The 23,513-nt window shown below is 40.2% G+C and overlaps 2 long non-coding RNA genes across 2 annotated transcripts; one reads left to right on the top strand and one right to left on the bottom strand.

Moving 5' to 3' along the window:
* Nucleotides 1–19,995: 19,995 nt before the first annotated feature.
* LOC144981429 (uncharacterized) lies at nt 19,996–22,028 on the top strand. Its single transcript, XR_013647081.1, has 2 exons — nt 19,996–20,687; nt 20,878–22,028. It is a non-coding gene; the product is annotated as an uncharacterized LOC144981429 (long non-coding RNA).
* On the bottom strand, nt 22,014–23,357 carry LOC144981430 (uncharacterized). The gene is made up of 2 exons (XR_013647082.1): nt 22,813–23,357; nt 22,014–22,380 (listed from the first exon to the last, which is right to left on the bottom strand). It is a non-coding gene; the product is annotated as an uncharacterized LOC144981430 (long non-coding RNA).
* Between the last annotated feature and the right edge of the window lie 156 nt (nt 23,358–23,513).

Genomic DNA, 23,513 nt, shown 5'->3' on the forward strand with positions numbered 1-23,513 from the left:
ATACACTTAATTTTGTGTTTGTCACAAAAGCTTTTACAACTGCAACAGGTAAAGGTAAGTAAGGGGGAGGTGGGTGAAATGCAAGCACGTTGGATTGCACAGTGCAGGGAGCCCATTTGTACTGTCCAAATGAAAGGTGTGCGGTTCTTGGGCGTCCCATCCACACAGCCTGGATGTCAGAAATTAGAGACAAGCAGATCGTAGTTTGTGCGGGCATCCTACTAACGTCATACAGGCATCCTATGGCGTCCTACGGGCAACCTGCTTGCATGTACTTGCACAACTCGTTCGTGCAGCATGTCGGTTTAAAAAAAGCAGACGAGGATTAAGATTTATGAATGTCATAACTTATGAGAGATACTTTGTTTTAGCTACATTGACAAAATTCTAATACCACTCAATATTTGCCTGATTTTTACAATTTTTTTTCAGTTTATGTTCAGCTTCTGGTCTCCGTTTGGATGTTGTCTTTTTTCCAAAACAGACATTTGGGTTTAGCTAGAAATAATGGATTGACAGGGTGAATGAAACCACATGGTTTCACCCACAGTATTTCAAAACACCGTTGAGTAAATTGGTTCTAAAACATTTGTCACCCTAGGCTTGTCCAGGCACCAGAGTTGCATGAATAGATCCACAACAATCTGGTCAAAAAATGTGATGGCAGTGAAAGGCTTCCAGACATAAAATGTTTTGATTGCATTTAAAGAGCTGCTAATTGATGAGTGATGCCCAGTTCACAGTCACATGGCTTCATACTTACTTCTGGGAGCTTCCCAGTAATACTGCGGAGGCAGTGAAGACAACCGAGCAGTTACTAGTAGGTCATCAGTGGGCTGTTTCTAGAGTTTTCTAGCCCGAAACCTTAGCATTTTTCTAGTTTTTTGTTTGCAGTTGAGCCTAGATGAAACTGATCCTTGTAAACACGTTAAAACATGGCAAGTCAATTGACGTTTTGTACAGCATGAACAAGAAGGTGGATCTTTTGAGGTTAGGAAGAGCTGTTGGCATTGAACAAGAGTCATGATGACATCTGTAATTAACCTTGTATAATTCAGAATGTGTAATTGTTTATCACAGTTTCCTAATACTTCATCCATCCATCCATCCATCCATTCATTCATCCATCCATCCATCTCAATCCCCTAATTCAAAATCACAGGGGCAGCAGTCTAGGCAGAAATATCAACACCTTATCCCCCACAGAACCCCCCCCCCCCCCCCCCCCCCCCCCCCCCCAGGCATGTGACCCTAGACACGGCAGCCCCAAGGTGCTCCCATGTCAGCTTAAGATATAAATAGTCCTTCTGGGGTATCCTTGGTCTTCCCTGGGGTCTCATCCTGGTGAAAATGTGCCCGGAAAACATCCACAGTGCTTCATTTCTTTCTGGGTGCTGTGTGAAGTTTCATTGGGTAGATGAAACTACCACAGCATTTATTTCCCTGATAAATGAAAATGTTTGCAAAATATTTTTATTTATTTAATAAAGCAGTTTTTTCTTTAACCTAAATATCATAACTTACCTAAATACCTTAACTGCAGTTTTTAGAAATACTGGTGTGGGATAACAGCTGTAATTGGGTCACTGTAACTGTATACATAAATAAATCCGAATGGCAGAAACTATGTCTCTCGACTGGCATGGGAACATCTCGGGGTCTCTCCAGAGGAGCTGGAGGAGGTGGCTGGGGAGAGGGAATTCTGACCATCTTTGCGGCGGCAGACAAGTTGCCAGTCTGTAGCTGGGCATCACAATCAGGCACAGTCTTAGTAACACGTGTGGACAATTTAAAGTCATCAGGTCACCTATGAAGTATGTTTCTGGACTGTGGGAGGAAGCGTGAGTGCCCGGAGAAAAACCAGCATATGCACAGGAAGAACATGCAAATAAACACATAAAGGTCCCAGCAGGGATTTGAACCATGCTGTTTGCCGAAAGCACACAGTGTGCCGAAAGCACAGTGTGTGCCGAAAGAGCTAACCACTGTGCCACCCAGCCCATGAGAAAAACATCAGTCTTCTAATCTTTCTCTCTGGCTAGGGAAACAAAATTTTGAGTTTTCATGTCTTAAAATTGACAACATGACTTATGAAAGTAGATTTTATCTGGTAACGTGAGCACATTTAAATGTGCTACATAATCTGTCTGAAAATATTTCTGTTGGATAAAGGTTTTAAATGACCCTCAAACCAGGCATGGGTTTAATGAGCATGACATCTACATGCTGCCTTTCCCACCTCAGCATTCCACATTTTGGTTCGCACTTGCTCTCCAGCCAGTCCTTGATTTGTCAGCACCTACTGGATTGAATTACCTCCACAACCCTTTGGTATTGGCCTTTTGACAACGGCACAAGACTCATCTGTTTTTCATTTGGAACACAGTCAGCATAATTGTGGAAGGAAAGATAGGGGTGTGGCACATATGGTGTTTGGGCAATAATTAGCGTATTGAATAGTAATATTGGTATGGATTATTGTGGGAGAAGTGGAGTGGAGCGCATCATTGAGTGAGACAAATCCAATGCTGGGAATTGGCAGACAAAGCAGGAGGCAGTCAATAGGGATTTATGTGGGGGGTAAGCTGCCCCACTTTAGCTCATGGTGGTTGTGGCAGAGAGGTATGGGGTGCAACAATGGCTTGGGTGTTTTTGGGACTGGGACTGTGACACACGCATGCAAGTAGGTTAACTTTTCCTGTCTCTCTAAGACCCGAACCAGATGCTGCTCCCCTCTTAATTGGAGAAAGAGAAAAAGGGAAAGACAGCAGGCATTTCTTTGTTTTGCAACTCTTTCGACCAATGAACTGCCCATTTTCCTCCCGATTTCCTCCACTGAACCCCAGATACCTTTTCGTCATGGGGAAAATGTTTTTGTCGAAACAGCCAGAATGTTTGGCAGCTAGAGCGCTTCATTCCCTGTTTTGAATAGAAGCAAATATGGCATACCCTAAGACAGGAAATAGAACCATTTTAGATGCTTCCGGTGTGTCAGGTGGGGGGGACTGGTGAGCAGGAAGGACCCAAAATGCAGAGAGGGGAGGCACACGGTTCCAAGGCAAGGGATTTAATTAACAAAAGGCGCTGCAGAGCAGGGTAAGAAAACTAAAACTAAACTTACTGTGGCATAGCATGAAAACATGGCATGAAGGGAGTCAGGGACGTTAAAGACATAGACAAGACATGAGAGACATTAATGGACCAGCACAAGAGGAAGGCAGAGACAAGACTTATATACAGACAGTACTGACAAGACACAGGTGAACATGATCAGGGCAGATTGGGACCAAGGAAGTAAAACTCAAAAGCATGACAAAAAGGAAACCTTTCAAAATAAAACAGGAAACAGAACTCTAACATGACAAAAACAAGATGGAAAGCAAAAACCAACACAAAGAAACCCAAACCATGACACGGTGGTTCTACAAAACAGGAAGTACAACTAAACTTGGCAAAGTAGTAAAAGAACCAGAGAGATTTAACACTTATGGCTTTTATTACACAATTTCAGCAAAATTTGTAAAATAAAATACTCTTAAATTAAAGTTTACTTTGTTATTCAAACTAGAATGTATTGTAGCCTTGTAAAATGACTATGAATTCGTATACGTGTTTTGAACAGCAAACACTTGAAAAAAGAGATTCTGTATCTTTTGTATCGTTTGTTTTCTAGTTAAATAAAGATCAAGAAAGAGGTAAGCATTAACGCTTGAACACTTTTTGTTACCTTCCATCCAACATAAAACTGGCAGGAGAAATCACAGGGGAAGGTAGATATGTGGATAGATGAACTGATATGATTATAGCATAGTTTTATATCAAATGTAGGGGCTTGGAGGGATACGACATTCCAAACTCTCAGCACATCGAGATTCCCCCAGATATTCCATAAATATCTGGGGCCTGATTTCTGTTTTTCTCAATCTTACCTTGGAGATGGAGGTTTGTTTGGAGTCCACGGCACGTCACACATTCCGGAAAAGCCGCTGAATGTAAATGAGAACTGGACTTACTGACTCCTCTCCCCTCGTGTTCCAAACAGGAAGTACCCGCTGGCTCCAAGAAGCCGAAACCATAGACTTCAATAGAGAAACCTGAAGCAGGCCATATTCTGTGTGTGACATCACACTTGCTCAGTCCAGTTCCTTTATGCAGTCAATACAAGCAGTCCAGCGTGTCGCCAGGAAGGGAGATCCCCACCCCCACCTCTACAGCCTCGAGAATTCCCCTTCTCATCAAGTAACATCTTCCTGCCCAGCGTGCCGCCACGCAGGTGGAATCCTCGGATCTTCAGTGTTTCCGGAGATCCCTGGAGTAAGCTGCAGATCAGTGTTCAGGAGCAGGGGAAATCATTAACTTTTGTTTTTTTTTTACTTTCAGACTCTCCTGTGCATCTGGCGGCAAACTGACTTCCCTCTGTAAAAACTATAACTTTGTCCTGTGCAATGCTTTGCTCGGGTTGTTCTCCTGGGAACTTGACAGCAGATCCTTGGAGGTCTTTACTCCACTATTGAAAAATAGCAGCAAAATCCAACAAAATACTAGACAGTGGTGGAGGAGATGGGGGATGGGGGAGCAAGACGCGTGGATTTGTGGCAGCTGAGGCTTTGCATTCAAATGGTTTGGTGTGTCTGGAGCAAAGGGCCACCCTTCCCACCCCTCCGCCTTCACCCAAACACTCAGGAGGGAGATGGAGAAGAGGTGTTATCGGTCCCTTGCAGCCAGAGCCCCGACTTTTTCTTGCATACACAATGTGGCAGAGGACCAGAAAAGTGAGTTGTCTTTGCTTTGTCAAGTGTGCCGTGACAAAATGCTGGGGGCCCCCTCCTGATGACCCCTCCTAGTCAGTCACACACACAATTATGCAGGTGAACATTGATGGTGAAGAGACCTGCTTGTATGACCTGCTAATCATTTTATACAATACAATGACACATTTAGGAGTCTGAATATAGAGGTTTTACAGATATGAGTCCATAGTGCCCAAAACACAATTCTTGCCATGATGCACGTCTGACCATTGCACACAAACTGACAGGTGAAAAGGATGTTTGGAGTATTCATCAGTTTTTAAAACTGATTATAACCCGAAAACACACATACAAAAAAAAAAAACATACACAGACACATCAAGAAAATTCTGTTTGAACAAATTTTATACTTGTCAACAGCAAACCCCCATTCATCATTTCTAACAAGTCCTGCTAAATATTCATGAAACCTGACAAAGGGGTTGCTGTCTCTCTGTCTTTCCCTGGTAGCTTTTGTCTTAAGAGTCTTTTCATGCAGGCAGTTCAAAGTGAGAAATTTGCTTCATCGTTGTTGTCCAATTGCTTAGGCTCTGACAAAACCTGGGTGTGGGGGTGTGGGAGTGGGGTCTAGGGCAGGGTCAATGTTCTTCCAGTTTTCAGTAACGGGATGAAGTACACAGTGTTCAAAGCTGATTTATGTTTGTGTGATTTCAGCATTGGTTGTGTAATACACTCAAGTCTGACAGTGCAACACCACCGCCAAATCCAAATTCACCCCCCACCCCCCGCTTCTCCCTGCCCCTACATTCAGTCCTCCAAGCAGAGAGTTATGGAAAAATTGTGTCTCAAAAGATTCGAACATTACAATTTTCCTCCGCGCCACAGCGGGACGCAGCTCGTCGGCCCGAAGTCCTTACTGCTCCTCCTTAAAAAAAAAACAAGTTCGGACATCACTACAGCTCCAAATGCCCCTACAATGGAAGCAATACGGAGGTGACAGAGGGGTAGCGGAGGAATTCAGATTCGGCCTTTATCTGCCAAAATTTTAAAATTCAGGACAAGCAAGCAAACATGGATAAGCAGCATGGACACATTATCTCAGTATTTATAGAGTCTGTAATAGTTGAGTACAAATATGCGTGTGCATTTCAGTTGGCATTTGTAATAAAGCACTGAAGTGTTTTTCCTCTTTGTTGGAATAAGAACATCAAAGGGAAAAAAAAGTTTAGTCATTGTTGCTTTTTTTGTATTTTGAATGAACTGAAAAAGAGTAAAGATAATGGCATGAGTTGACTTCAAATGACGTATGGCCTGTTAAAAGTAAACATGATTAACCTTGATGTCATGTTCAGACATGGATTTTAGATAGAAACTGTGAGAAGGAAAAATTTTGAACAAATTCAGAAACTGTATCACCTAAACTTAAGTGCTGCTCAGATCATTTTAATTACTTTATTTCAGTGTTTTTCAACCAATGTGCCGCGGCACAGTAGTGTGCCGTGGGAGATGGTCAGGTGTGCCGTGAGAAAGTACCCATTCATTGATCTAAAAACATTTTCCATCTCCAGGATATCAGCTCTTCGTTCATCCAAACAGACCCTGATAAAACACTGAGTAGTTAGGAATATGAAAGATCATAAAATACTTTTTCTTTGTGTTTATTTGATTCCATTACAGACATTTTGATCAGAATGACGGTACCGCGATTTAGCCACAGCTTCAGCTCTCAGTTTTCAGAGAAGTCCTGCCCCTTTAACTGTCTCCACCAATCATTCTTGGAGGCTTAATCGTACCTCATCAATCTGACCAATCAGAAGTGGTTAAAGTCTTCACTTCCTTGTTACGATTCTGCTCTTAAAATCTCTCAGTTCTAACAAAAACACCAGCGAAAGCTCGTCTTTAGCGGTGTGGCTTTCCACAGAATCCGGTGTCAGACCGTGGAACAAGTGAACAAAACAATGAAGCTCAGAGAAGCGATGTGCAGCAGTTTTTGCATGACATCTCCCATGATGCATTGGGTTAAAGTGACAGCGTCTCTGCGCTACTATAAGTCTTCTCTGTTAAACGTCTTGAAACCACAACAAACACATCAAACAGTTTTTCAATCTTCTTGATGAAATCTGAGGTCAACAGTTTAGTTCTCCTTCAAGGTTTGTGTTTATTAACAGCCAAACATCCCAGAGTTTGGTCCAAGCCCTCTTTCTAATAACGTCTGGATTATTTTATATGTTAAATTTAAAAAGTAATAACAATATTTAAGAAACAGGATCAAGGTGAAGTGGCCAACAGACACAATTAAACTAAATTGAAACAATGTAATCATCTAAATGAAATAAAACATTTTTGTTCAAGTTTTTTAGAGACTTCATCTTTGATTAAGACAAAAGAAAAACTAATAAAACTTCAACATGTTCACTTTTTGTGTAGCTTCAGAAAACATAAATATAATGTTAGTCTTTTTGGTTAAAATTTATCAAACACATTCAGTTCAATTTTATTTGTATAGCCCAAATCAGTGGCAGTAGTACACTAACTTACTCCCTGGGCAAGTAACCCCACCAGCGCCCCCCCCACATACAAAATTTGACAACATCCTGCTGTGTTCCCTATCTTCTATTTAGCCATTTTACACAAAAAATGCATGAATTTTCTAGACTCGTATTACAGGGGGGTCAAACTCAGTCACACAGGGGCCTAAGTTAAAAACACGCTTAAGGTTTTGGGCCGAAGAAGATAAATGTTTACTGAACACACTAAAGCTAAACTTTTAAACCTTTTAAACTGAACTTTTTGAACATAAATATGAATAAAAACAGGAACACAAGTTAAACCTTAAATAACTTGTAATATTTTGTTCTCCATATAAATATATTCTGTCAAAATTATACAAATATGAACATGCTGCAGGACAAAAAACAAAGAAAGCCTGGAAATATTAATAAGAAATTGTATATCAAATAATTCCATTTTTTTTGCTCTTTCATCATTTTTTAGAGCATTTTTTTAGAGCTGGACTCCTGCTTTATTTTTAGCAATTTTTTCTTAATGTGTGACGTCCTGTGTGTCTCTTTGTGAAACATATCAGAGGGATTAGATCTAAAAAATAAAACTTATTGTGATTAATCTGTTTAGGTCTTATAAAACATTAAAGACTAAATCTTAGAACTCATCAGTGGGATTACTCCAAAAATATTTGGCATTTCCCTAAATTTGTGCAACACCAACAGTAGAAATCCTCCAAAAAAACTCAATCCATAAAAAATGGTCTGCCCCCACCAACCCCTCCCCTTCCCTCTGACACACGCGGCTCCGTCTCTATGACGGGAGGCGCAGCTGCGGCCCAGAGTTGATTGTCAGATAGAAAAAGACTCCCAATCACCTGTTAGTGTGATTCAGCCAGCCACCGGCGAGTTGCGCCCCCCTCTCGAGTTTTTTGACTTATCTTCCAAAGACTACCGCAAAGAGGTGTGGCCGCAAGCGTCTTGCAGCAGAGGGCGGTGGTCACGTGCGCATCGGGTCTGCTGTGTCGGAGCAAAGAATTCTGGGAAATAATCTCCAATGCCTGCTTTTTTCGAAATTGGGTTGAGCACGGATGTTTATTCTGCCTAATTCCTTTTCATGTGCCTGTTTTACGTTGTTTCACTCTGAGGTATTCTTTTTTTATTATTTTTATTTTTTTTTTTTGCACCACAAGTGTGAAGAGCAAATAGGAGGAAGACATTCTTAACAGTCTGATGTGTCAAACTGAAAAGAATTCAGTGTCGGCTGCTGAAGCAATTTCAAATTAAAAGCTCCAAGCTTCCTCTTTGAATATAGTAAGTAGCACATTATGTGTAACGCCTCTGGTACGGCAAATGCCGCCCCCCATGAAGTGCCGCCCTGGGCGACCGCCCACATCGCCCATATCAAAAACCGCCACTGGCCCAAATTCACAACAACAGTCGTCTCAATGGGCTTCGTATCGGTAATTGAAAAAGTGAAACATGAACTCAAAAGGATCATGAATACATAGAATTTAATAGGAAAATGCTAAATTGAACTGACAAACTGACTACCGTAAATTCCGGACTACAAAGCGCACCCGATTACAAGCCACACCCACTTATTTTCACGTGTTTAACTAATTTTATACATACACAAGCCGCGTCGGAGTACAAGCCGCATGAATTAAGCAACATTGTCATCCTGACGGATCACGTCCTGACTCACAGAGCAAGTGTGATTTATTAGCACACAGTGGGTGGAGTCAGTTTTGCCTCAGGCTCATGTATTTGAGTAAATCTGCATCTGCCAAACAGTATGCACCTCTATTCTGTTCACAAGTTCCTCGGTTATGTTTTTTTTTTATTTTTTATTTTTTTACTTATTGACAATCTAGGTATCATACATAAAATTACAAACAGTAACCATATAATCAACATTACATCCCTCAGTTATGATGAGGAAATTTACGTCCGCGATCCCCCATTTCCCATGAGTCTTAGGGGCTAAAGGCGGGGCCAACGCCCGGCTCGCCACACTGTTGTACGTGTTTAAGAATGAGCAAGTAGCAGCAGTGGATGGAGGGGTGAACGGGTAAAGCTCTCCTTCCGCTTGTGTCGCGGCAGCGTTATGGGAGTAACAGGGCTGGTTAAAAACACGCTAGTAAAATAAAGCAGCGGCGACTGAAAAGCGCGCGCCTCAGCGCGATACGCGCGCCTCCTCGCGGCGCGTGGGTCAGAAGTTTCCTTCCACAACAAACACTGTTGCTCCGCGGACGCCTCGAGTAAGCCCTGGCTGCAGCCTGCAGAATGGCTCGACGCCTCCGCGCTCCCGCGCGCTCCTTGTCTGCCCTTCCTATCTACTCCGACAGCTCTGGCCATGGCGGCTTCAAGGAGGAGCGCTTCGTCCCCATTGCGCCGGTGGACGGAGCAAATCGTGTCTGTGCAGAGCAATCGGACTTAATACTGTACGTTTTGTGTATGAGGGGCGGATGCGTTGTTACGTGTGGGAGCCGTCAGACTGCCATCGGCCCCGCAGCTCACACGACACGCAGTCTCCAGCTCACACGGAGGCCGTGAGCGTTTCAATGCAAAACTCCGCTCAGTCCTTAATAACCGTGAAAACGATCACGTCAATTTGTGTTTCCAGTCGTGTCCCGACAAAATAAAGGCTGATATTATTCCCACATGCGCTGTTCTCTCCGTCACGCAGCTGACCGGCTTTTCCAAACCCGTTGGTGATGGTGGATTTTTTTACGCTGCGTTTAACGATTTCTTTTAACTTGAAAGCTTCATCATATTGTAGCGGCGATCACGTGCATGTTGGGTCTAATGGCACCAAAGGATTCTGGGATGCGGCCAGGCATGCGTGCTTCGTTTTGTTGAACCATGACTGAAGTGTCTAAGACCTGAAGTCAAGTCCATGCTGTTTGGCTGCTTAGAGGTGTGTTGAAAAACAAATGACTTGTGGTGTTAGAGAATTCAAACCATTCACTGTGTCCGAAAATACGTACAAGGCGGCCGCCAAAAAAATCCATAAATTTGCCGCCTCACTGAATAAGCCGCAGGGCTGTAAGCGCAGGAAAAAAGTAGCGGCTTATAGTCCGGAAATTACGGTAAGCTGAACTGGCATCCCTGCCCTTAGACCCCCCTTCGCGGTAAGCAAAAACTCCTAAAAAAAACGGATTCCGGAAAAAACGAAGAAACCTCAGGGGTGCCCACATGAAGGAGGGATCCTCCCCCAGGACGGACAGGCGATTTACCAGAACTCTTAGAGAAGAAATAATTTATCTAAATCTACAACTACATATTTAAAGTCCAGCAGACGAGCTTCATCCAGACGGAGTTGGGGGACAGTCAACATATTGTGATCATATTGTTCAAACATTACAGTTGCCTTTGCACCAACATTGAAAAAAAAATGGAAAAAAATAAATCAAAATTTAGAAATAATATCATTGTTTTTTGTGTGGTTACATAAAATTGCATGTTAATAAACTGAAGGGTAAAATAACTACCTGGGTAAAATGTCAAATAATTTAGTTGAAAATTATTACTGAAAAGTAACTTAACTTTTATTACATCTTTTAGAAAAAACGTTTTGGAGGGACTGTACATCAATACAGACGATACAGTTTCTCCTTTTTTCAGTTTTTGGATGCCGGTGTGCCGTGGGATTTTTGTCAAGGATAAAGTGTGCCATGGCTCAAAAAAGGTTGAAAAACAATGGGTTATTTGGAGAGGGAAGCTTTGACTTTTTTATTGCTATAAACAGCTTCATGTTCTTGTTATCACAGACAGTAGCCGCGGTTACATGGGCAAAATATCTTGATCAGATCAATGGTCGGATTAAAATCCAACCGTGCACATGGGATCAGAAAACCTTTTTCCGTCGGAATAAATCATTTGGGCATGTGCAGTAGTGTTTAAAAATCCCAGAAAAGGAAATGAGTCCCGTTGTAAACAAACATCTGCCACATATATTTATGCAGCAGCTCCGTAATACGAGACGATCTTCCAAACGTGCTTTTTATTAATGTTATGAATATTATGAAGCGACTGTTCGCTCATCATTTTATTTTTTAATCCGTGTGGTCAGTGCTTTTTTGTGGAATAACGGAGCTGTAAGAAGCCGGGGTTAAGAGAAGGCTAACACGGGCTAACAACAACATTAGCCTTGTTTGATGAACACAAAATCCATGCGGGAAATGCTGCAATCTGCATCTTGGCTGCAGGTAAATGTGTGGGACTAACATCAGCCTTTATTTTGTCAGGACATGACTGGAAACACAAATCCACGTGATTGTTTGAACGTTTTCTTAGCACTAAGAGGCATTTCTGCTTTGAAAAGTTTGCACACCGCCCCAAAGCCGCTGTGTGAGCTGGAAGTCCGAGCTGTGCTCGGACACACACGGTTCTCCTGAGTCCGGCAGCCGCTAACCCAGAGCGGCGGGACGGCTCCCAGTCTGAATTCTCTCACATAACAAAACAACAAAACGCACACGTAACAAAGCATCCTCCTCCCTCCCCTCAAACACACATTAATAAATCCGACTGCTCTGCTCAGAGACACGGCCCACTCGGTCCACTGGCACCCAAGCCCGAACGCAGAGCTCGGGTGCAGGGTCCGGACGTCAGTGTGCAGGAAGCGCTCCTCCCCCGCATCCCCCTCGTGAGGATGTAAGAGAGGGGAGAGGCGAAGAGCCACGGGGCGAGAGCGGAGCAGCGCTTTTCACGGGGCGTCCGCAGAGCAGCTGGTCGGTCCCGTATGCGCTCCAAAGCTTTCTCTCAGCGAAACACCATCTATGCATGACGTAAACCAGAGCAGTAGTGACACACGATCGGAATGAACCGTTTACATGAACAACGATCGGATAAACAATCGGTATAACCCACCTATCTTGATCGGAAAGAAATTTTGATCCGAACGGGTCTGATCGGGGCAGACTATTCCGAACGGCGTGTTTACATGACGCATTTTTCTTCCGATCAGGCGTTCTTTCCGATTACTTTTGCCCATGTAAACGCAGCTACTGAAAATTGTATTTCTATAACAGCTGATCTCTTTTAAACAATATAGCATTTGAAGTCATTTAGAGTTCTAACTGCCAAAGATCCTGTATCATGTTTATGCCTCCCTACATCTGTCAGTAAATACCCCACACCCAACGACATACATTGATGTTCAACATATACCTTTTACATTTGCTAGCCACTTTGTTGGTCGTACTGTAGCACGTGCACTTACATAATCATGTGCACACAATAAAAAACATGTTGCCAATGTTAGCTTTATTTGCATTTGAGCATGGTGGCAGGGTGGGAATGTGTATCAGATGTTTTAATGAATATCCTTGATGCCAGGCTTTCACCATACCTAAAAAGATAAAGATACAGCAAAACCACACTTCCACTCCATTGAGCTTCTTTTCAGTCATCATCTAGTTTTAAAATGATAAACGTCACTTTTTTTGATTGGTAAGTAGCTTTCTATGCTTAATCCACTTAGTATATTCTGTGAATTTAAATTTCTGTTATGAGTCTGTCCCCCCTCCTAATTATCTGAGCTTTTTGGTTATTCTTTGTCTCTATGCTGGTTTCATCTGCAATCAATCACATACTCCTCATTTGTTCTCTCCATTCTTTCTTTTGTTCTCAAGTTCTCCTCTTCAGTACGAATTCATTGACGTTCCCTGCATTAGTCCAACTTTTCTCTGACACAGCTTTTTTCCATTGCTGACAAAGACTTTTTGGTCTGATTGTCAGTCTGCCTGCAAGGGGCACATCACACGAACAGCACCTATGAGCCCTTTGCGGAGTCTGCAGGATTTGGGTTGGTGCAAAATAAAAAAGGAAAACACGTACAACACGCCTTCATCGAACCTACAAACCCTTTAAAAAAACCCTTTAATTTTTTTTAATTAGACACAAATTGTAGTTCCAGCCCATAAAACCCTCGAAAACAGGATTTCCTAAAATTAAAAGAGTGTAAAAACATCTGCCCAAATTCTGTAGGGCATGAAGGTTTTAAACTGAGTTTCTCCAGCTAATCATCTACTGAACTCAAAGTACCTGGACAGGTTCCCCAGATGTCATTGCTTCAGTTTGGTTCGTTATGTGAAAGACTTCAGACTTTACAACTATCCAAAAGACCATCATTGACCTCTGGATAAGCCACAAACGTTCCTAGCAAAGAAGCCTGTCTGTTCACAGAGCGCTGTGTCCAAGCAGATCAATGGAAAGTCCAACGGAAGGACAAAGTGTGACAGGAGAGGATGCCCCAAAAAAAGAGACGACTGTGGGCTTCAGCGTATTGTCAAAAGGACAAGATTGAAGGACCTGCAGACCTCCAGAAAGATGGGAATGAGGTGGAGGAACAGCTTAAAAAAACATCACATTCAGACGCATTAGGGAGATGAACACACTTTTACTTGATATTCTAATTTTTTGGAAAGGCTCAGAACTTTGACGCTGTACGAGTGTCCTCTAACACCTGTGGCTTGCAGCATGGAGGTAGAACTGCAGCCATAACATGGTAAGGGCAGTTGTGATTAAGGCATTACCTGCTCAACAACACAAGGTTAGTTGAGTTAAGCTTGAAGTCGTGGAAAGTGTAACCAAATATTTCCTCATGGTCAAATCATTTCAGTTAGATTTTATTTTAGTAATTTTTATTTCAAGCATTAATTGTAGTCAATACAATAAAAAATCACACAGATTTATCAAACTCGTTACAGAAATGATTTTATGCATAGATAAAAAACATACAAACAAAAACACACTAAAGTCACATTTGCTTAATTAACTATAGTGATCATTAACTAGATGCTGAGCTTGATTCACTGCTTGAAAAGGAGTGGAAAGAAGCAAGCTTATATCATCCCACCACTACTGAGTAAATTCATTTTGTAGTTTTGCAAAGGTTTTTAATCCGGTTCTGATCAGACAGATTCAACTAACAAAATCAAGTGCTTAATGATTATTGATTATCTTATGACAGAGTTTTAACAACATTATGGTGTTTTTTTTTAATCCTAGCTAAAACACGTAAAATTTGAAAAAAGTGAAGTTGCTCAGCAGTACATATTTGTTTGAATGAGTTTTTATTTGAGCAGTATTCTATGCCTTTTTTTTCATAGGAGTCCTCACTGACCAACACAAATGTTCATTTCTGTCTGTTTGTCAGGATCACCATGTCTGCCCGTCTGTCCTTCTCCGTCTTTCACTCTTTCTGTTCGCCTCCCTCCGTCCCTTTTTCGCTCGGCTCCCTGTCTCAGCAGTAAGCCCTCTAATCTCTGCCGTTAAATCTCCTGGCAGACACATGCCTTTGGGCTACAGAGTCACCGGGGATAGTTCCTGTGCAGGCGTGCCACAGAGCACACACAATAGGTGTGGTAAGTGTGGCAGGTCTGGGCTACAGTGCAGGCTGGCAACCCGACCGTTGAGGCAGTATGTGGAAATTGAATAGTATCATTGTAAACATGGCAGGTACGTGAAAGATTGTGCACAACGGAAATGTGGCACGCTAATTGTTTTGGTGGCAAAATATGCTGAGTTTGGTGTAGTGGAAACCACAGCGGTTGTGACAAGCACACTGGGTCTGGCAGATGGCGGATGCTGTGCTTATGATACATGGAGAAACCTGCAAGTACAGTGAGCAGTCTGAGGAGGCTTACTGTTGTCATGGTCATAGTGAGACATCATGCAGGGTATTTGGACCTAACGCCAAGGTTGCTGGTCATGCCAGAACTTGGGCCAACACTTCCTGACCTCCAATGTAATATTTCTTCCCTTCCCTCTCGCTGAGTCATTATTAAATTTTTGATAGAAGGTAGCTCTTCTCCCCCTGTTGTTGGCATCTCTTAATAAATGTTAATTGGCTTGAAATTAGCATATGTTAATTAATGATATTTACTTCAAATTAAAGGTATGAGTGCTCCCAGAGGGTTTCCTGTTCATCTAATTAGAACCAATTAGCTGCAATTAGCACGTGTAAATTAGACGGCACTGAGTCCAAAGCAAACAGTGAGTACACACAGACGGCTGTCCAGATTCGCTTGTGTTGCTTACCATACACAGAGAATCCCTATGAGTGATTTAAACTGTAGTCTATGAACTCAGATTGCATTCAGTGGTTAACATACTATAAGCAAGCATAAAAAGAAAATTAGTATTCTAGTTAAATCAAGAACTCATCCAACACCTCTTTGCTCCTGGTTTTCCAGCTCACATAGACACCATCAGTTCTATTTTTAGAACCTGCTGCCAAACTAATTTGTTTTACAGACCCTTTCTATCAAATCTCGGAGGTGCATTAATTGAAATTCAGTGTAGAGTGCATCTTGTTTTGGTCTAAGAAACCGTCAACCATGCTGAGTGTGGAGAGAAATTTTGAGTAAGGAAAATTGCCAGGAAATGAGAAAAATGTGAACAAGAGAGGAAGTGAAAAATAGAAGTCATTCAAGCATCCGTGAGACTCCAGCATACTCCTTGAACACTGTCTTGCTTATTCTAACTTGCCAAATGCCCCAAAAAGGATGTGGAGTTCATAAGACATTTATAGAATTGCTAAACTGTTGTACAAGTGTGATCACAGTTTGGTTAAAAAATCATCCTTAAGTAGGCTGCTTTAATGAAAAAACAAAAGAAAACTGGATGATATAGAATCAGTTCTGTACAGCTCCATACTCTCATTCATAATGACTCAACATTGTTTGGCTGGACACATAACACACAAAAAAACACACTCACTTTTTAGTTCATTGAGTTGAGCACAGTACGTATGATGCTGCAAGGCTGCTGACTACAGTAGCCAAAATGCTTCTATAATCCATAAAACTTTGTGTGGCTTTTTTGCTTACCTAAGTAGTACAGTGCTAAGCGCTCTTGCCTCACAGCAAGAAGGTTAAGGTCCCGGCAGGGGGACCTGAAACCGAACACCAATGGGGGACTTTTCTGTGTGGAGTGGCTTCCTCCCACCGTTCAAAAATATGCTTCATAGGTTAATTGGTTACTCTAAATCAGGGGTGGGCAAACTACAGCCCGCCTCCATGTTTGGTCCACTGAACAATATCAGAGACCCATGTTTTTTATTTTTTTTTAATCTGGCCACACGATCAAGACCTGACATTTTATTCCCCCCTTCTGCAGTCTGTGCTCCAATCTGAAACCCTCTAAAAATCTCTGTGAAACAGAACAGAAGACGGTCTTCCTTTCTACATTGCAGTTCATCTTTACCGGTTTAGCTCATTCTTTTAGAGCGATCATGTTGTATTTTTAAACAGCGCACCCTGTTCTGTGTCCTGATTGGATGGAGACCTTGTCAATCAATCTCCTCCATGTGTCTCCTGTACAGAAATGCGGAGCTCTTCAGATCAGAAATCTGTGATCGATCAGATCTTTGTTTTCATTCTAAGATCCTGGACCTGATTTCTATGAAAGTTTGAGAATTTAAACAAGAGAAAAGTGTGAAAATTTTCATGTCTGTGTGAGAAAAGTGTAGAAACTGTGCAGTGAGGAGTTTAACTGCCATAAACGTCTGTAATCAGACTACCGTGGAATCACGGTTATTTTTTGAACGTAACTCCTGTAATAAACAGGGAACTCTGTAGTGGTGAAAAGGTAACGCAGATATCTGCGTAGCTGCAGCAGAAAACATAAAAAAATTTGCTTTTCATAATTACTGGTTGAGAAACAGACGCACAGGAAACAGCACAGCTGCTCGAACTGATGAGCTGCAGCCCTGATTATCACGGGAGAGGATCGATTATATGTTTTTCTTTTCTTTTTTAAAAGTGTATCAGTATATTTTTCCTGAATGTTTGCCTTTGAAAACCATAGGGTGTTGTTTGTTTTATTTCATAAATAATGTTATTTATTGTTATTTATTATTTCAATAAAAGGATCATGAATGATTGAAACTTTATTCATATAGCACTTTGCAACTCCTTGAAGCTACCAAAGGGCTTCACAATAAAAAATAAATCTAAAATTAGAATAAAAGTTTTAAACTAAAATCAAAAAATATTCTGTTTTAGAATATAATTTTCGATCCAAATGTTTTCATTTACATTTCATGTTGTATCATTCTCACTCCACACACACACACCCAAGGTGGCCCTCCAGTTAAAATAATTGCCCACCCCTGCTGTAAATTGTCCATAGGTGTGAATGTGAGAGTGCATGGGTGTGTGATTTATAGTCCTGGGAAGGACTGGCGACTTGTCCAGGGTGTCCCCTGCCTTTGCTGGGATAGGCTCCGGCAGCCCCATCACCCCGAAAGGGACCAAACAGATTAGAAGATGAATGAATTTTTGCATTTTGGCAAATTTGAATACTGTATCACAAGAAATTGGTCTGAGGTCAATAAATTCAACAAAAAATCCTCCAAAATGTGCACCAAACAATCATAGTTACACTGTCGGTTTGACAGAGAATTAAATTACATAGAGATTCATGTTTTCTGTTGTGGCATAATTATGCTAATAATGATAAAACACAGACATAACAGTTAGCCCAAAACATATAAAGGCCTTGCATAGGAATAATTTGTAAATAATAATTTGGCAAAAAATAGTAATAATTCCCCAAAAAATGTATTACATTTAATAATTCATTTATAAATATCTAACTAAGCCATACGTTAGTGACCTTAATAAGGTCAGCCAGGGAGTTTGTTTCATGCTTAATCTTCTCTAATACATTTTTGTATGTTGTCCATGTCATTAAAGGTAGTCAGAATTAGTGATGTCACATCATTTCATAACATCTTGTAACTAGAAAGTCAAAAGGAGCCACATGTGAGAAATGTTCCTTATCTCATGCTATTTGCGAAAGGATCATCATTCATGTTGAAGGTAATGACAACGTTTTTGTGTTGCTGGATTCTGGCATATTTCATGGAGGTTGTTTATTTGTTGATTTTCTGGGTTATTTTTACTTAGTTGTTTTCACTCTGCGAATGGTGAATAAAAATCAACGATGATGACTCATCTCATTTATCGAAAGCAGTTAAACTACGGGTTTTCACACTAAAACAAGAGCCCTATATCAGGTAATTCTTGATACTGAAAATTTAAGAAAACATGATAAATGTTTTCTAAAATGATCTGAAATGCTGGTGGAGGTATTTTGGCACATATCATGCACTCCTTCATTTCCATCCAAGTATTGACTTGTTCTTAATATGCAACTTTTTCAAAATTGTATACCTTTATTGTTCAGCCAGCACAGATGGAGGATTAGTGAAGAACTGGAGTGACATTTGCAACTTTCTATGAAGCTCCTTTAAAATGAATAATTCTTTTTTGTGTCATTTGTTCTTTACCATCACCTTTGCCTAAAACCCAGCACTAGTCTTTAAGGTAAAGAGTGGGTTCTTAAAATCTGTCACAGCTCATAGCAGTACGTAATCTGGAGTTAGTGGCTGCGTTGATGCTGCATTGACAGACACATCTCTCCCTCTTTCTATTTCTTCATGAATGTTATTATTTGGCAGACTCTCATTTTAGTCTCCAGGTTAAGCAGCAGGAGATGCTGCAGCATACCGTTAACTGGAACAATCATAGGGTGGGCTGGAGACTAATGTTGCTGAAGGTTTTGCAGATGAAAATACATCATCTGCTGTCTTTGTTGAGCGATAAAGGAAAGGTGGAGTGGTGCAGGGGAGGGCTACATGCACACAGAGAGAGATCTTGGGAGCTGAACAAATCTGAGAACAGCATTATAGCTAGGTAAACAAGAGTGCTGGAAGAGACTGCAGGATTTGAAGCTTTTTCTGTTTAGATCTCATTTTTTCCCTCTTCTTTTATTTTCTCAAGATACCTGGCATGGAAAGCAAAAAACACAAGAAAGCAGTGGTGAGAGTCAACAGATGGAGTGAGACATGAAATAAATGAAAGGAAAACAAAAGATAAAAAAGTGACACAAATGCATGTAAGTTAAAAAAAAAAAGCAAAATATAACATTTTTCCACAGAGTTCACCTACATTTTTCACACCAAAAAATGACTCCTCTAGCGAATGAACATTTGTCTATTTGGCAAAGAAATCCTTTAGATTGGATGAACCAGGAGCTACCATTTAACTAATTACAAAGCAGGCTACATGGCTCTGGAAGAGAGTCATGAACGCCACATGTTTTAAAGTGTCATTCTGTGATAGCATGTTTAAAACTAAGTACAAGTAAATGTGTGCATTTTATGTGGGACCAACACTTTGAAAATACAATAAGACTGAGTTCTTTGTTATAACGGTGTTATGCTGTTGCTAACCTAATTCTTACCATTAATGCCACTTCTAGTGCCTCATGGTTTTTTGCCAACGGCTTTGTCTGGTTGATATGTGGTGAGGTTAAGCTTCATGGAGGACGCAGGCTCACCGGGTTCTCTGAATGATCTCATGAACTCAGATGAGACTACAGATGCTTATGTAGAGCTCTTTAAGACAAATAGACCTGATCTCTACTTATTATATGTGCCTTTTATGCATTGTAAATGAGATATACAGCGAATTTGCAGCGAATCCAATGCAAATTTGACATCCATAGAGAGTTTGGCGTTAACGTAGAATTGATGTCCTTTTTACGGTGGCCCTGAAGTGCAAAGCATTCAAGAAATCACTCGATACAAAAACATTTTTAAGATCACGAGAACAATTAAAAAAAAATAAAAAAAGTTAAAAAGCAGCATTACATTTTAGAAAAACAAAACAAAATTTCAGAAACCAAAACTTAAAAAAAAAAGGAAAAAAAAAACATTTCAGAAAACAAAATTAATTTTCAGGAAAAAAAAAGAAATATTAAAAAATGAAAACATTTCAGAAAAAAATGAAATATTAAAAAATGAAAAACATTTCAGAACACAGAATGAATTTCCAGAAAACAAAACGAAATCTTCAAAAATGAAAAACATTTCCAAACCGGAAGAGGCAGGTACTATGGGACAACGCTGATTGGATGATGATGTTTCTCAATCATTTGAACTAAAAAGTATTTTAAATGAAGCGATGCCGGATTTTATCGTCCAAACAACAATGTACTATAATAATCCACGTATTTCCCATTTATATATCAAATAAAAATTGCAGCAAACTGTTAATGAACTTTTAAATTATTTTTTTAACATTTCGCCTGACACACGATCACCCGGAAGTAGTTTGTGAGCACTTTTACTTTGAACGCTGTGCGCTAATGTCTACGGCTGCGAGGTTCACGCTGTCAATCATATTCAGGTAAGAATCAAGTCTGTGATCTTTTCTTTTGTCAGTCACATGTCCCTATGGATGTTAATTTTAGCATGATAATTAAAGTGCTGCTTTGAAAAGATAATTTCTTTTTATCTTGCGCATGCGCAAAAGGAACCCGATGGAGACGAACCGTCTTCACATGAGAGCCGTTCCCGTTTTCGGTGACAACATCAGAAAAAGCTCAGAGCCAGCCTGATTCTGGGATTTATACAGTAATTACATGGCATCAGTGTTACTAAAAATCGACTTTAAGACTTAAATCAGTAAACAAGCTAAAATGGGAAATAATATTAAAGTGCATTGTTTATTTTTGAACCATGAATATACATATTCTGACACTTAAAAATGAACTTTAAAAGTTTATAAAATACTTAATTGAATTAACATGTGATATTTCTGCAGGTGAAGTTTCTCAAAGCGAAGTTCCAGAAAGGTTTGTGCTGCAGAAGAACAGATGGCAGCTCTACATGGGAATTCAAAAAGACTACCGTATTTTCCGGACTATAAGTCGCCCTTTTTTTCATAGTTTGGCAAGGGGTGCGACTTATAAATAAATTGAAATAAATACATTGTTAACCCTCCTGTTATGTTCATTTGTGAGGAACAGAGATGATGTTCCTGGGTCAATTTGATGTATGAGGTATGTTACGTGTTAAGAGTATGTTAAGTGACTCAGAGAATCAGCAAACCCTTTTTTTTACAGTAAGATCTTGAAGGCTAACAACATAATATTCTATTTTCCGATGATTTCATAGATTCAGAAATGCAATAAAAGTGAAAACTGTTTCTACAAATACAGGATGAAAACAGAGTATTAGTTGGACAATGATGCTTCATGAAAAGAATAAATAAATAAGTTTGAGAAAGAATTACTGTGAAATTATTAGATAAACAGTCTGCTATGATTGTGTCATATAAGGTTGTGAAAGTTAAAATGCGACTTATAGTCCAGTGCGACTTATCTGTGTTTTTTTCTACTTTATAATGCATTTTTGGGCTGGTGCGACTTATACTCCGGTGCGACTTATAGTCCGGAAAATACGGTAAAGTTATTCATATCATTGTGCAGTGTACAGGCAAGTCACCATGATTTATGTGCAATGTAATCAATAAATATTATTTAACCTTAATATCTAATTTATTTTTTTTAAATTGCAGGTCCTTTAAAAAAAGTCTTTAATCTGCTGCATAAGCCTGATTAGTTGTAAATGATGCAGTGGGGAGTGAAAAACAAAGCACAATTCCTGGCTTTAGCGTCGGGCTGATGATCCGGAAATCACATCTATGAGGAATCGCATCAAACACTTGTACAACTCCAAACAACTTAATGTTCCTTTAAGCAAAACTCCAGTTTAAAATGTTCCTATTAGGCTTGCTTCATTTAGGAGTTTTTCCATGTTTACCATTTTAGGTTTTAAAGCTTTATTAACAAAGATGATGTTTGATTTTCAAAGCTGTTGTTTAGAAATGTTTCTTTGTCAATGAAAAAACTGAATGCTGACATGAGGATTGTAATAATGGATATGAAAATAAACAAATTTGTTTCATAGCAATGCAGTATATTTATTGAAAACTTAACATGAATACGTTATTCAGTAACAGAAACAAAGAAACAGTTGTGGATTTTCCTTTATGGGCTTCTTCATGCAGTCAATCAAATGTTGCGCTTACAATCAGCATTTACTCAGCGTACCTGTCAGTCACATTTATTAGAGGAAAAAATGCATCTGGGGAAAGTCTGTTTGTGCTTAACAACTATATCAAAAAGAGTCATGTCAGGGACGTTTTGTCCACATTGCTGCTCAGCATCACATCCAGAGGAAGATGCACAGGTAAGGGACGCCAGTTCCTGCTCGTACATGCTTGCAGCTTCCTCTGCACTGGACTCCAGCTCCATTGAAATCCCTGACAGAAATAAATTAATAAATTAAAAATCCCTGACAGAAAAACATCGGCTGCCGTTCATCTTTCATTCAGGAAAAAGTTGAGTTCATCAAAATGAGGAGAAAATGGGTTAAACCAGAAATTCATTAGGGAGGGGTCAAAACACCAAACTCAGAATAAAATACATTATTTCAGTCTTATAAAAAATACATTCTAAAACAATTTGGTATTCCTCCTCTGCCTGAAAGACTAAAATGTTTTTTTAAAGATTTTTTTTACTCTACAGACTTTGCCACTGTTAGTTACACACCTGTACGTGTCTGATGATGTGCACATCCAGTCATTTACTGTCATGTTTCTGTGCACTGACACACTCTAAAGTCACAGATCTTAATAGTGTGAATAAGAAGCATTCATAAATGTTATTCTGAGACACAAACTGCTGCAGTTTACCTGACAGCTTTGCTGATTTATGCTGCTGGTACACCTGTCTGAGAATCCTGCCCACGTGACCCCCCCTCTCCAGCTGATGAGGTAACCTGTCATTAACGTATGACTGAAGGATCTTGGATCTGTCTGTAAACACCCACCTAGAAATCACGTTTAACGCTACATTTATTAGATCAAACAAATGTGCCTCCATATCTTATCTGTGGATGGCGGGACTGCATTTCCTGATGTGCGCCGTCTTTAACACCCGTTTCTTCGCAGCTGCTGCTTCAGAGAGAATCCTCCCACAGAAATTTCGAAACATTTGTAAACCTGGTTGGTGTTATTTCTGCGTGCGCTCTGTCATCACATCCGCTAAATATTCAAAGATTAACGTTTAAGTTAACGTTTTATCGTCCCTTTCATTGTTTACCTGCAGAACGGACGTCAGCCACACAAACTACTTCCGGGTGACCGTTCTGCTTCATACGAAATATTCAAAAAATAATTTAAACCTTCATTATCTGTTTGCTGCATTTTTGATTTAATATATAAATGGGAAATACATGGATTATTATGGTACATTGTTGTTTGGACGATTTTTAGTTCAAATGATTGACAAACATCATCATCCAATCAGCGTTGTCCCATAGTACCTGCCTCTTCCGGTTTAGAAATGTTTTTCATTTTTGAAGATTTCGTTTTTTTTTCTGGAAATTCATCCT

This window comes from Oryzias latipes, chromosome 13 (genome assembly GCF_053564925.1).
Source record: "Oryzias latipes strain Hd-rR chromosome 13, Olatipes_Hd-rR_3.1".
Taxonomy (NCBI): domain Eukaryota; kingdom Metazoa; phylum Chordata; class Actinopteri; order Beloniformes; family Adrianichthyidae; genus Oryzias; species Oryzias latipes.